The sequence below is a fragment of the Ascaphus truei genome, assembly GCF_040206685.1.
Source record: "Ascaphus truei isolate aAscTru1 chromosome 18 unlocalized genomic scaffold, aAscTru1.hap1 SUPER_18_unloc_1, whole genome shotgun sequence".
Taxonomy (NCBI): Eukaryota; Metazoa; Chordata; class Amphibia; order Anura; family Ascaphidae; genus Ascaphus; species Ascaphus truei.
Window position 1 is genome coordinate 1,179,454 of NW_027453856.1, and position 12,892 is coordinate 1,192,345.

The following is a 12,892-nucleotide window of genomic DNA, read 5'->3' on the forward strand; positions in this document are numbered from 1 at the left end:
CCTCCCCGCTTCAGCCCAGAAATATTGAGCTTCAGATTTGTTGTTAACGTTGAGTAAAAAAGTTGCTCGCAGCTGTTCTAGGATCACATTATGAAATCGCGTATATCTTTGCTTCTACACATAGCAATGTATTGTGCTTTGCTTTACACACTATTCTACCGTCAAGAGGAGAGAATTCATCAAGTTTAATAAGCACAAACACTGTATAAGTCGAATTTCAGCATTTTTGTGTGACCGGGAAAACCACAGTCACAAGACGAACTGCAGTTCCATAGTAATTTCAGTTTTACCGCTGAACTAAAAATGGGTAGAAAGTACTTTTTCTCCCTTCCTGTTAATGCCACAGACTTCCCCTTTACAGTGCACACTTTGTCTAATCCTCCCCGCTTCAGCCCAGAAATATTGAGCTTCAGATGTGTTGTTAACGTTGAGTAAAAAAGTTGCTCGCAGCTGTTCTAGGAACACATTCTGAAATCGCGTATATCTTTGCTTCTACACATAGCAATGTATTGTGCTTTGCTTTACACACTATTCTACCGTCAAGAGGAGAGAATTCATCAAGTTTAATAAGCACAAACACTGTATAAGTCGAATTTCAGCATTTTTGTGTGACCGGGAAAACCACAGTCACAAGCCGAGCTGCAGTTCCATAGAAATTTCAGTTTTACCGCTGAACTAGAAATGGGTAGAAAGTACTTTTTCTCCCTTCCTGTTAATGCCACAGACTTCCCCTTTACAGTGCACACTTTGTCTAATCCTCCCCGCTTCAGCCCAGAAATATTAAGCTTCAGATGTGTTGTTAACGTTGAGTAAAAAAGTTGCTCGCAGCTGTTCTAGAAACACATTCTGAAATCGCGAATATCTTTGCTTTTACACATAGCAATGTATTGTGCTTTGCTTTACACACTATTCTACCGTCAAGAGGAGAGAATTCATCAAGTTTAATAAGCACAAACACTGTATAAGTCGAATTTCAGCATTTTTGTGTGACCGGGAAAACCACAGTCACAAGCCGAGCTGCAGTTCCATAGAAATTTCAGTTTTACCGCTGAACTAGAAATGGGTAGAAAGTACTTTTTCTCCCTTCCTGTTAATGCCACAGACTTCCCCTTTACAGTGCACACTTTGTCTAATCCTCCCCGCTTCAGCCCAGAAATATTAAGCTTCAGATGTGTTGTTAACGTTGAGTAAAAAAGTTGCTCGCAGCTGTTCTAGGAACACATTCTGAAATCGCGTATATCTTTGCTTCTACACATAGCAATGTATTGTGCTTTGCTTTACACACTATTCTACCGTCAAGAGGAGAGAATTCATCAAGTATAATAAGCACAAACACTGTATAAGTCGAATTTAAGCATTTTTGTGTGACCGGGAAAACCACAGTCACAAATCGAGCTGCAGTTCCATAGAAATTTCAGTTTTACCGCTGAACTAGAAATGGGTAGAAAGTACTTTTTCTCCCTTCCTGTTAATGCCACAGACTTCCCCTTTACAGTGCACACTTTGTCTAATCCTCTCCGCTTCAGCCCAGAAATATTAAGCTTCAGATGTGTTGTTAACGTTGAGTAAAAAAGTTGCTCGCAGCTGTTCTAGGAACACATTCTGAAATCGCGTATTTCTTTGCTTCTACACATAGCAATGTATTGTGCTTTGCTTTACACACTATTCTACCGTCAAGAGGAGAGAATTCATCAAGTTTAATAAGCACAAACACTGTATAAGTCGAATTTCAGCATTTTTGTGTGACCGGGATAACCACAGTCACAAGACGAGCTGCAGTTCCATAGAAATTTCAGTTTTACCGCTGTACTAGAAATGGGTAGAAAGTACTTTTTCTCCCTTCCTGTTAATGCCACAGACTTCCCCTTTACAGTGCACACTTTGTCTAATCCTCCCCGCTTCAGCCCAGAAATATTAAGCTTCAGATGTGTTGTTAACGTTGAGTAAAAAAGTTGCTCGCAGCTGTTCTAGGAACACATTCTGAAATCGCGTATATCTTTGCTTCTACACATAGCAATGTATTGTGCTTTGCTTTACACACTATTCTACCGTCAAGAGGAGAGAATTCATCAAGTTTAATAAGCACAAACACTGTATAAGTCGAATTTCAGCATTTTTGTGTGACCGGGAAAACCACAGTCACAAATCGAGCTGCAGTTCCATAGAAATTTCAGTTTTACCGCTGAACTAGAAATGGGTAGAAAGTACTTTTTCTCCCTTCCTGTTAATGCCACAGACTTCCCCTTTACAGTGCACACTTTGTCTAATCCTCCCCGCTTCAGCCCAGAAATATTAAGCTTCAGATGTGTTGTTAACGTTGAGTAAAAAAGTTGCTCGCAGCTGTTCTAGGGACACATTCTGAAATCGCGTATATCTTTGCTTCTACACATAGCAATGTATTGTGCTTTGCTTTACACACTATTCTACCGTCAAGAGGAGAGAATTCATCAAGTTTAATAAGCACAAACACTGTATAAGTCGAATTTCAGCATTTTTGTGTGACCGGGAAAACCACAGTAACAAGCCGAGCTGCAGTTCCATAGAAATTTCAGTTTTACCGCTGAACTAGAAATGGGTAGAAAGTACTTTTTCTCCCTTCCTGTTAATGCCACAGACTTCCCCTTTACAGTGCACACTTTGTCTAATCCTCCCCGCTTCAGCCCAGAAATATTAAGCTTCAGATGTGTTGTTAACGTTGAGTAAAAAAGTTGCTCGCAGCTGTTCTAGGAACACATTCTGAAATCGCGTATATCTTTGCTTCTACACATAGCAATGTATTGTGCTTTGCTTTACACACTATTCTACCGTCAAGAGGAGAGAATTCATCAAGTTTAATAAGCACAAACACTGTATAAGTCGAATTTCAGCATTTTTGTGTGACCGGGAAAACCACAGTCACAAGCCGAGCTGCAGTTCCATAGAAATTTCAGTTTTACCGCTGAACTAGAAATGGGTAGAAAGTACTTTTTCTCCCTTCCTGTTAATGCCACAGACTTCCCCTTTACAGTGCACACTTTGTCTAATCCTCCCCGCTTCAGCCCAGAAATATTAAGCTTCAGATGTGTTGTTAACGTTGAGTAAAAAAGTTGCTCGCAGCTGTTCTAGGAACACATTCTGAAATCGCGTATATCTTTGCTTCTACACATAGCAATGTATTGTGCTTTGCTTTACACACTATTCTACCGTCAAGAGGAGAGAATTCATCAAGTTTAATAAGCACAAACACTGTATAAGTCGAATTTCAGCATTTTTGTGTGACCGGGATAACCACAGTCACAAGACGAGCTGCAGTTCCATAGAAATTTCAGTTTTACCGCTGTACTAGAAATGGGTAGAAAGTACTTTTTCTCCCTTCCTGTTAATGCCACAGACTTCCCCTTTACAGTGCACACTTTGTCTAATCCTCCCCGCTTCAGCCCAGAAATATTAAGCTTCAGATGTGTTGTTAACGTTGAGTAAAAAAGTTGCTCGCAGCTGTTCTAGGAACACATTCTGAAATCGCGTATATCTTTGCTTCTACACATAGCAATGTATTGTGCTTTGCTTTACACACTATTCTACCGTCAAGAGGAGAGAATTCATCAAGTTTAATAAGCACAAACACTGTATAAGTCGAATTTCAGCATTTTTGTGTGACCGGGAAAACCACAGTCACAAATCGAGCTGCAGTTCCATAGAAATTTCAGTTTTACCGCTGAACTAGAAATGGGTAGAAAGTACTTTTTCTCCCTTCCTGTTAATGCCACAGACTTCCCCTTTACAGTGCACACTTTGTCTAATCCTCTCCGCTTCAGCCCAGAAATATTAAGCTTCAGATGTGTTGTTAACGTTGAGTAAAAAAGTTGCTCGCAGCTGTTCTAGGAACACATTCTGAAATCGCGTATTTCTTTGCTTCTACACATAGCAATGTATTGTGCTTTGCTTTACACACTATTCTACCGTCAAGAGGAGAGAATTCATCAAGTTTAATAAGCACAAACACTGTATAAGTCGAATTTCAGCATTTTTGTGTGACCGGGATAACCACAGTCACAAGACGAGCTGCAGTTCCATAGAAATTTCAGTTTTACCGCTGTACTAGAAATGGGTAGAAAGTACTTTTTCTCCCTTCCTGTTAATGCCACAGACTTCCCCTTTACAGTGCACACTTTGTCTAATCCTCCCCGCTTCAGCCCAGAAATATTAAGCTTCAGATGTGTTGTTAACGTTGAGTAAAAAAGTTGCTCGCAGCTGTTCTAGGAACACATTCTGAAATCGCGTATATCTTTGCTTCTACACATAGCAATGTATTGTGCTTTGCTTTACACACTATTCTACCGCCAAGAGGAGAGAATTCATCAAGTTTAATAAGCACAAACACTGTATAAGTCGAATTTCAGCATTTTTGTGTGACCGGGAAAACCACAGTCACAAGCCGAGCTGCAGTTCCATAGAAATTTCAGTTTTACCGCTGAACTAGAAATGGGTAGAAAGTACTTTTTCTCCCTTCCTGTTAATGCCACAGACTTCCCCTTTACAGTGCACACTTTGTCTAATCCTCCCCGCTTCAGCCCAGAAATATTAAGCTTCAGATGTGTTGTTAACGTTGAGTAAAAAAGTTGCTCGCAGCTGTTCTAGGAACACATTCTGAAATCGCGTATATCTTTGCTTCTACACATAGCAATGTATTGTGCTTTGCTTTACACACTATTCTACCGTCAAGAGGAGAGAATTCATCAAGTTTAATAAGCACAAACACTGTATAAGTCGAATTTCAGCATTTTTGTGTGACCGGGAAAACCACAGTCACAAATCGAGCTGCAGTTCCATAGAAATTTCAGTTTTACCGCTGAACTAGAAATGGGTAGAAAGTACTTTTTCTCCCTTCCTGTTAATGCCACAGACTTCCCCTTTACAGTGCACACTTTGTCTAATCCTCTCCGCTTCAGCCCAGAAATATTAAGCTTCAGATGTGTTGTTAACGTTGAGTAAAAAAGTTGCTCGCAGCTGTTCTAGGAACACATTCTGAAATCGCGTATTTCTTTGCTTCTACACATAGCAATGTATTGTGCTTTGCTTTACACACTATTCTACCGTCAAGAGGAGAGAATTCATCAAGTTTAATAAGCACAAACACTGTATAAGTCGAATTTCAGCATTTTTGTGTGACCGGGATAACCACAGTCACAAGACGAGCTGCAGTTCCATAGAAATTTCAGTTTTACCGCTGTACTAGAAATGGGTAGAAAGTACTTTTTCTCCCTTCCTGTTAATGCCACAGACTTCCCCTTTACAGTGCACACTTTGTCTAATCCTCCCCGCTTCAGCCCAGAAATATTAAGCTTCAGATGTGTTGTTAACGTTGAGTAAAAAAGTTGCTCGCAGCTGTTCTAGGAACACATTCTGAAATCGCGTATATCTTTGCTTCTACACATAGCAATGTATTGTGCTTTGCTTTACACACTATTCTACCGCCAAGAGGAGAGAATTCATCAAGTTTAATAAGCACAAACACTGTATAAGTCGAATTTCAGCATTTTTGTGTGACCGGGAAAACCACAGTCACAAGCCGAGCTGCAGTTCCATAGAAATTTCAGTTTTACCGCTGAACTAGAAATGGGTAGAAAGTACTTTTTCTCCCTTCCTGTTAATGCCACAGACTTCCCCTTTACAGTGCACACTTTGTCTAATCCTCCCCGCTTCAGCCCAGAAATATTGAGCTTCAGATGTGTTGTTAACGTTGAGTAAAAAAGTTGCTCGCAGCTGTTCTAGGATCACATTATGAAATCGCGTATATCTTTGCTTCTACACATAGCAATGTATTGTGCTTTGCTTTACACACTATTCTACCGTCAAGAGGAGAGAATTCATCAAGTTTAATAAGCACAAACACTGTATAAGTCGAATTTCAGCATTTTTGTGTGACCGGGAAAACCACAGTTACAAGCCGAGCTTTAGTTCCATAGAAATTTCAGTTTTACCGCTGTACTAGAAATGGGTAGAAAGTACTTTTTCTCCCTTCCTGTTAATGCCACAGACTTCCCCTTTACAGTGCACACTTTGTCTAATCCTCGCCGCTTCAGCCCAGAAATATTAAGCTTCAGATGTGTTGTTAACGTTGAGTAAAAAAGTTGCTCGCAGCTGTTCTAGGAACACATTCTGAAATCGCGTATATCTTTGCTTCTACACATAGCAATGTATTGTGCTTTGCTTTACACACTATTCTACCGTCAAGAGGAGAGAATTCATCAAGTTTAATAAGCACAAACACTGTATAAGTCGAATTTCAGCATTTTTGTGTGACCGGGAAAACCACAGTCACAAGCCGAGCTGCAGTTCCATAGAAATTTCAGTTTTACCGCTGAACTAGAAATGGGTAGAAAGTACTTTTTCTCCCTTCCTGTTAATGCCACAGACTTCCCCTTTACAGTGCACACTTTGTCTAATCCTCCCCGCTTCAGCCCAGAAATATTGAGCTTCAGATGTGTTGTTAACGTTGAGTAAAAAAGTTGCTCGCAGCTGTTCTAGGAACACATTATGAAATCGCGTATATCTTTGCTTCTACACATAGCAATGTATTGTGCTTTGCTTTACACACTATTCTACCGTCAAGAGGAGAGAATTCATCAAGTTTAATAAGCACAAACACTGTATAAGTCGAATTTCAGCATTTTTGTGTGACCGGGAAAACCACAGTCACAAGCCGAGCTGCAGTTCCATAGAAATTTCAGTTTTACCGCTGAACTAGAAATGGGTAGAAAGTACTTTTTCTCCCTTCCTGTTAATGCCACAGACTTCCCCTTTACAGTGCACACTTTGTCTAATCCTCCCCGCTTCAGCCCAGAAATATTAAGCTTCAGATGTGTTGTTAACGTTGAGTAAAAAAGTTGCTCGCAGCTGTTCTAGGAACACATTCTGAAATCGCGTATATCTTTGCTTCTACACATAGCAATGTATTGTGCTTTGCTTTACACACTATTCTACCGTCAAGAGGAGAGAATTCATCAAGTTTAATAAGCACAAACACTGTATAAGTCGAATTTCAGCATTTTTGTGTGACCGGGATAACCACAGTCACAAGACGAGCTGCAGTTCCATAGAAATTTCAGTTTTACCGCTGAACTAAAAATGGGTAGAAAGTACTTTTTCTCCCTTCCTGTTAATGCCACAGACTTCCCCTTTACAGTGCACACTTTGTCTAATCCTCCCCGCTTCAGCCCAGAAATATTGAGCTTCAGATGTGTTGTTAACGTTGAGTAAAAAAAGTTGCTCGCAGCTGTTCTAGGAACACATTATGAAATCGCGTATATCTTTGCTTCTACACATAGCAATGTATTGTGCTTTGCTTTACACACTATTCTACCGTCAAGAGGAGAGAATTCATCAAGTTTAATAAGCACAAACACTGTATAAGTCGAATTTCAGCATTTTTGTGTGACCGGGAAAACCACAGTCACAAGCCGAGCTGCAGTTCCATAGAAATTTCAGTTTTACCGCTGTACTAGAAATGGGTAGAAAGTACTTTTTCTCCCTTCCTGTTAATGCCACAGACTTCCCCTTTACAGTGCACACTTTGTCTAATCCTCCCCGCTTCAGCCCAGAAATATTGCGCTTCAGATGTGTTGTTAACGTTGAGTAAAAAAGTTGCTCGCAGCTGTTCTAGGAACACATTCTGAAATCGCGTATATCTTTGCTTCTACACATAGCAATGTATTGTGCTTTGCTTTACACACTATTCTACCGTCAAGAGGAGAGAATTCATCAAGTTTAATAAGCACAAACACTGTATAAGTCGAATTTCAGCATTTTTGTGTGACCGGGAAAACCACAGTCACAAGCCGAGCTGCAGTTCCATAGAAATTTCAGTTTTACCGCTGAACTAGAAATGGGTAGAAAGTACTTTTTCTCCCTTCCTGTTAATGCCACAGACTTCCCCTTTACAGTGCACACTTTGTCTAATCCTCCCCGCTTCAGCCCAGAAATATTGAGCTTCAGATGTGTTGTTAACGTTGAGTAAAAAAGTTGCTCGCAGCTGTTCTAGGATCACATTATGAAATCGCGTATATCTTTGCTTCTACACATAGCAATGTATTGTGCTTTGCTTTACACACTATTCTACCGTCAAGAGGAGAGAATTCATCAAGTTTAATAAGCACAAACACTGTATAAGTCGAATTTCAGCATTTTTGTGTGACCGGGAAAACCACAGTCACAAGATGAGCTGCAGTTCCATAGAAATTTCAGTTTTACCGCTGAACTAAAAATGGGTAGAAAGTACTTTTTCTCCCTTCCTGTTAATGCCACAGACTTCCCCTTTACAGTGCACACTTTGTCTAATCCTCCCCGCTTAAGCCCAGAAATATTAAGCTTCAGATGTGTTGTTAACGTTGAGTAAAAAAGTTGCTCGCAGCTGTTCTAGGAACACATTATGAAATCGCGTATATCTTTGCTTCTACACATAGCAATGTATTGTGCTTTGCTTTACACACTATTCTCCCGTCAAGAGGAGAGAATGCATCAAGTTTAATAAGCACAAACACTGTATAAGTCGAATTTCAGCATTTTTGTGTGACCGGGAAAACCACAGTCACAAGCCGAGCTTCAGTTCCATAGAAATTTCAGTTTTACCGCTGTACTAGAAATGGGTAGAAAGTACTTTTTCTCCCTTCCTGTTAATGCCACAGACTTCCCCTTTACAGTGCACACTTTGTCTAATCCTCCCCGCTTCAGCCCAGAAATATTGAGCTTCAGATGTGTTGTTAACGTTGAGTAAAAAAGTTGCTCGCAGCTGTTCTAGGAACACATTCTGAAATCGCGTATATCTTTGCTTCTACACATAGCAATGTATTGTGCTTTGCTTTACACACTATTCTACCGTCAAGAGGAGAGAATTCATCAAGTTTAATAAGCACAAACACTGTATAAGTCGAATTTCAGCATTTTTGTGTGACCGGGAAAACCACAGTCACAAGCCGAGCTGCAGTTCCATAGAAATTTCAGTTTTACCGCTGAACTAAAAATGGGTAGAAAGTACTTTTTCTCCCTTCCTGTTAATGCCACAGACTTCACCTTTACAGTGCACACTTTGTCTAATCTTCCCCGCTTCAGCCCAGAAATATTGAGCTTCAGATGTGTTGTTAACGTTGAGTAAAAAAGTTGCTCGCAGCTGTTCTAGGAACACATTATGAAATCGCGTATATCTTTGCTTCTACACATAGCAATGTATTGTGCTTTGCTTTACACACTATTCTACCGTCAAGAGGAGAGAATTCATCAAGTTTAATAAGCACAAACACTGTATAAGTCGAATTTCAGCATTTTTGTGTGACCGGGAAAACCACAGTCACAAGCCGAGCTGCAGTTCCATAGAAATTTCAGTTTTACCGCTGAACTAGAAATGGGTAGAAAGTACTTTTTCTCCCTTCCTGTTAATGCCACAGACTTCGCCTTTACAGTGCATACTTTGTCTAATCCTCCCCGCTTCAGCCCAGAAATATTGAGCTTCAGATGTGTTGTTAACGTTGAGTAAAAAAGTTGCTCGCAGCTGTTCTAGGAACACATTCTGAAATCGCGTATATCTTTGCTTCTACACATAGCAATGTATTGTGCTTTGCTTTACACACTATTCTACCGTCAAGAGGAGAGAATTCATCAAGTTTAATAAGCACAAACACTGTATAAGTCGAATTTCAGCATTTTTGTGTGACCGGGAAAACCACAGTCACAAGCCGAGCTGCAGTTCCATAGAAATTTCAGTTTTACCGCTGAACTAGAAATGGGTAGAAAGTACTTTTTCTCCCTTCCTGTTAATGCCATAGACTTCCCCTTTACAGTGCACACTTTGTCTAATCCTCCCCGCTTCAGCCCAGAAATATTAAGCTTCAGATGTGTTGTTAACGTTGAGTAAAAAGTTGCTCGCAGCTGTTCTAGGAACACATTCTGAAATCGCGTATATCTTTGCTTCTACACATAGCAATGTATTGTGCTTTGCTTTACACACTATTCTACCGTCAAGAGGAGAGAATTCATCAAGTTTAATAAGCACAAACACTGTATAAGTCGAATTTCAGCATTTTTGTGTGACCGGGAAAACCACAGTCACAAGACGAGCTGCAGTTCCATAGAAATTTCAGTTTTACCGCGGAACTAAAAATGGGTAGAAAGTACTTTTTCTCCCTTCCTGTTAATGCCACAGACTTCCCCTTTACAGTGCACACTTTGTCTAATCCTCCCCGCTTCAGCCCAGAAATATTGAGCTTCAGATGTGTTGTTAACGTTGAGTAAAAAAGTTGCTCGCAGCTGTTCTAGGAACACATTCTGAAATCGCGTATATCTTTGCTTCTACACATAGCAATGTATTGTGCTTTGCTTTACACACTATTCTCCCGTCAAGAGGAGAGAATTCATCAAGTTTAATAAGCACAAACACTGTATAAGTCGAATTTCAGCATTTTTGTGTGACCGGGAAAACCACAGTCACAAGCCGAGCTGCAGTTCCATAGAAATTTCAGTTTTACCGCTGAACTAAAAATGGGTAGAAAGTACTTTTTCTCCCTTCCTGTTAATGCCACAGACTTCCCTTTTACAGTGCACACTTTGTCTAATCCTCCCCGCTTCAGCCCAGAAATATTAAGCTTCAGATGTGTTGTTAACGTTGAGTAAAAAAGTTGCTCGCAGCTGTTCTAGAAACACATTCTGAAATCGCGTATATCTTTGCTTCTACACATAGCAATGTATTGTGCTTTGCTTTACACACTATTCTACCGTCAAGAGGAGAGAATTCATCAAGTTTAATAAGCACAAACACTGTATAAGTCGAATTTCAGCATTTTTGTGTGACCGGGAAAACCACAGTCACAAGCCGAGCTGCAGTTCCATAGAAATTTCAGTTTTACCGCTGAACTAGAAATGGGTAGAAAGTACTTTTTCTCCCTTCCTGTTAATGCCACAGACTTCCCCTTTACAGTGCACACTTTGTCTAATCCTCCCCGCTTCAGCCCAGAAATATTAAGCTTCAGATGTGTTGTTAACGTTGAGTAAAAAAGTTGCTCGCAGCTGTTCTAGGAACACATTCTGAAATCGCGTATATCTTTGCTTCTACACATAGCAATATATTGTGCTTTGCTTTACACACTATTCTACCGTCAAGAGGAGAGAATTCATCAAGTTTAATTAGCACAAACACTGTATAAGTCGAATTTCAGCATTTTTGTGTGACCGGGAAAACCACAGTCACAAGCCGAGCTGCAGTTCCATAGAAATTTCAGTTTTACCGCTGAACTAAAAATGGGTAGAAAGTACTTTTTCTCCCTTCCTGTTAATGCCACAGACTTCCCCTTTACAGTGCACACTTTGTCTAATCCTCCCCGCTTCAGCCCAGAAATATTAAGCTTCAGATGTGTTGTTAACGTTGAGTAAAAAAGTTGCTCGCAGCTGTTCTAGAAACACATTCTGAAATCGCGTATATCTTTGCTTCTACACATAGCAATGTATTGTGCTTTGCTTTACACACTATTCTACCGTCAAGAGGAGAGAATTCATCAAGTTTAATAAGCACAAACACTGTATAAGTCGAATTTCAGCATTTTTGTGTGACCGGGAAAACCACAGTCACAAGCCGAGCTGCAGTTCCATAGAAATTTCAGTTTTACCGCTGAACTAAAAATGGGTAGAAAGTACTTTTTCTCCCTTCCTGTTAATGCCACAGACTTCCCCTTTACAGTGCACACTTTGTCTAATCTTCCCCGCTTCAGCCCAGAAATATTGAGCTTCAGATGTGTTGTTAACGTTGAGTAAAAAAGTTGCTCGCAGCTGTTCTAGGAACACATTATGAAATCGCGTATATCTTTGCTTCTACACATAGCAATGTATTGTGCTTTGCTTTACACACTATTCTACCGTCAAGAGGAGAGAATTCATCAAGTTTAATAAGCACAAACACTGTATAAGTCGAATTTCAGCATTTTTGTGTGACCGGGAAAACCACAGTCACAAGCCGAGCTGCAGTTCCATAGAAATTTCAGTTTTACCGCTGAACTAAAAATGGGTAGAAAGTACTATTTCTCCCTTCCTGTTAATGCCACAGACTTCCCCTTTACAGTGCACACTTTGTCTAATCCTCCCCGCTTCAGCCCAGAAATATTGAGCTTCAGATGTGTTGTTAACGTTGAGTAAAAAAGTTGCTCGCAGCTGTTCTAGGAACACATTATGAAATCGCGTATATCTTTGCTTCTACACATAGCAATGTATTGTGCTTTGCTTTACACACTATTCTACCGTCAAGAGGAGAGAATTCATCAAGTTTAATAAGCACAAACACTGTATAAGTCGAATTTCAGCATTTTTGTGTGCCCGGGAAAACCACAGTCACAAGCCGAGCTGCAGTTCCATAGAAATTTCAGTTTTACCGCTGAACTAAAAATGGGTAGAAAGTACTATTTCTCCCTTCCTGTTAATGCCACAGACTTCCCCTTTACAGTGCACACTTTGTCTAATCCTCCCCGCTTCAGCCCAGAAATATTGAGCTTCAGATGTGTTGTTAACGTTGAGTAAAAAAGTTGCTCGCAGCTGTTCTAGGAACACATTATGAAATCGCGTATATCTTTGCTTCTACACATAGCAATGTATTGTGCTTTGCTTTACACACTATTCTACCGTCAAGAGGAGAGAATTCATCAAGTTTAATAAGCACAAACACTGTATAAGTCGAATTTCAGCATTTTTGTGTGACCGGGAAAACCAGAGTCACAAGCCGAGCTGCAGTTCCATAGAAACTTCAGTTTTACCGCTGATCCTAAAAATGGGTAGAAAGTACTTTTTCTCCCTTCCTGTTAATGCCACAGACTTCCCCTTTACAGTGCACACTTTGTCTAATCCTCCCCGCTTCAGCCCAGAAATATTGAGCTTCAGATGT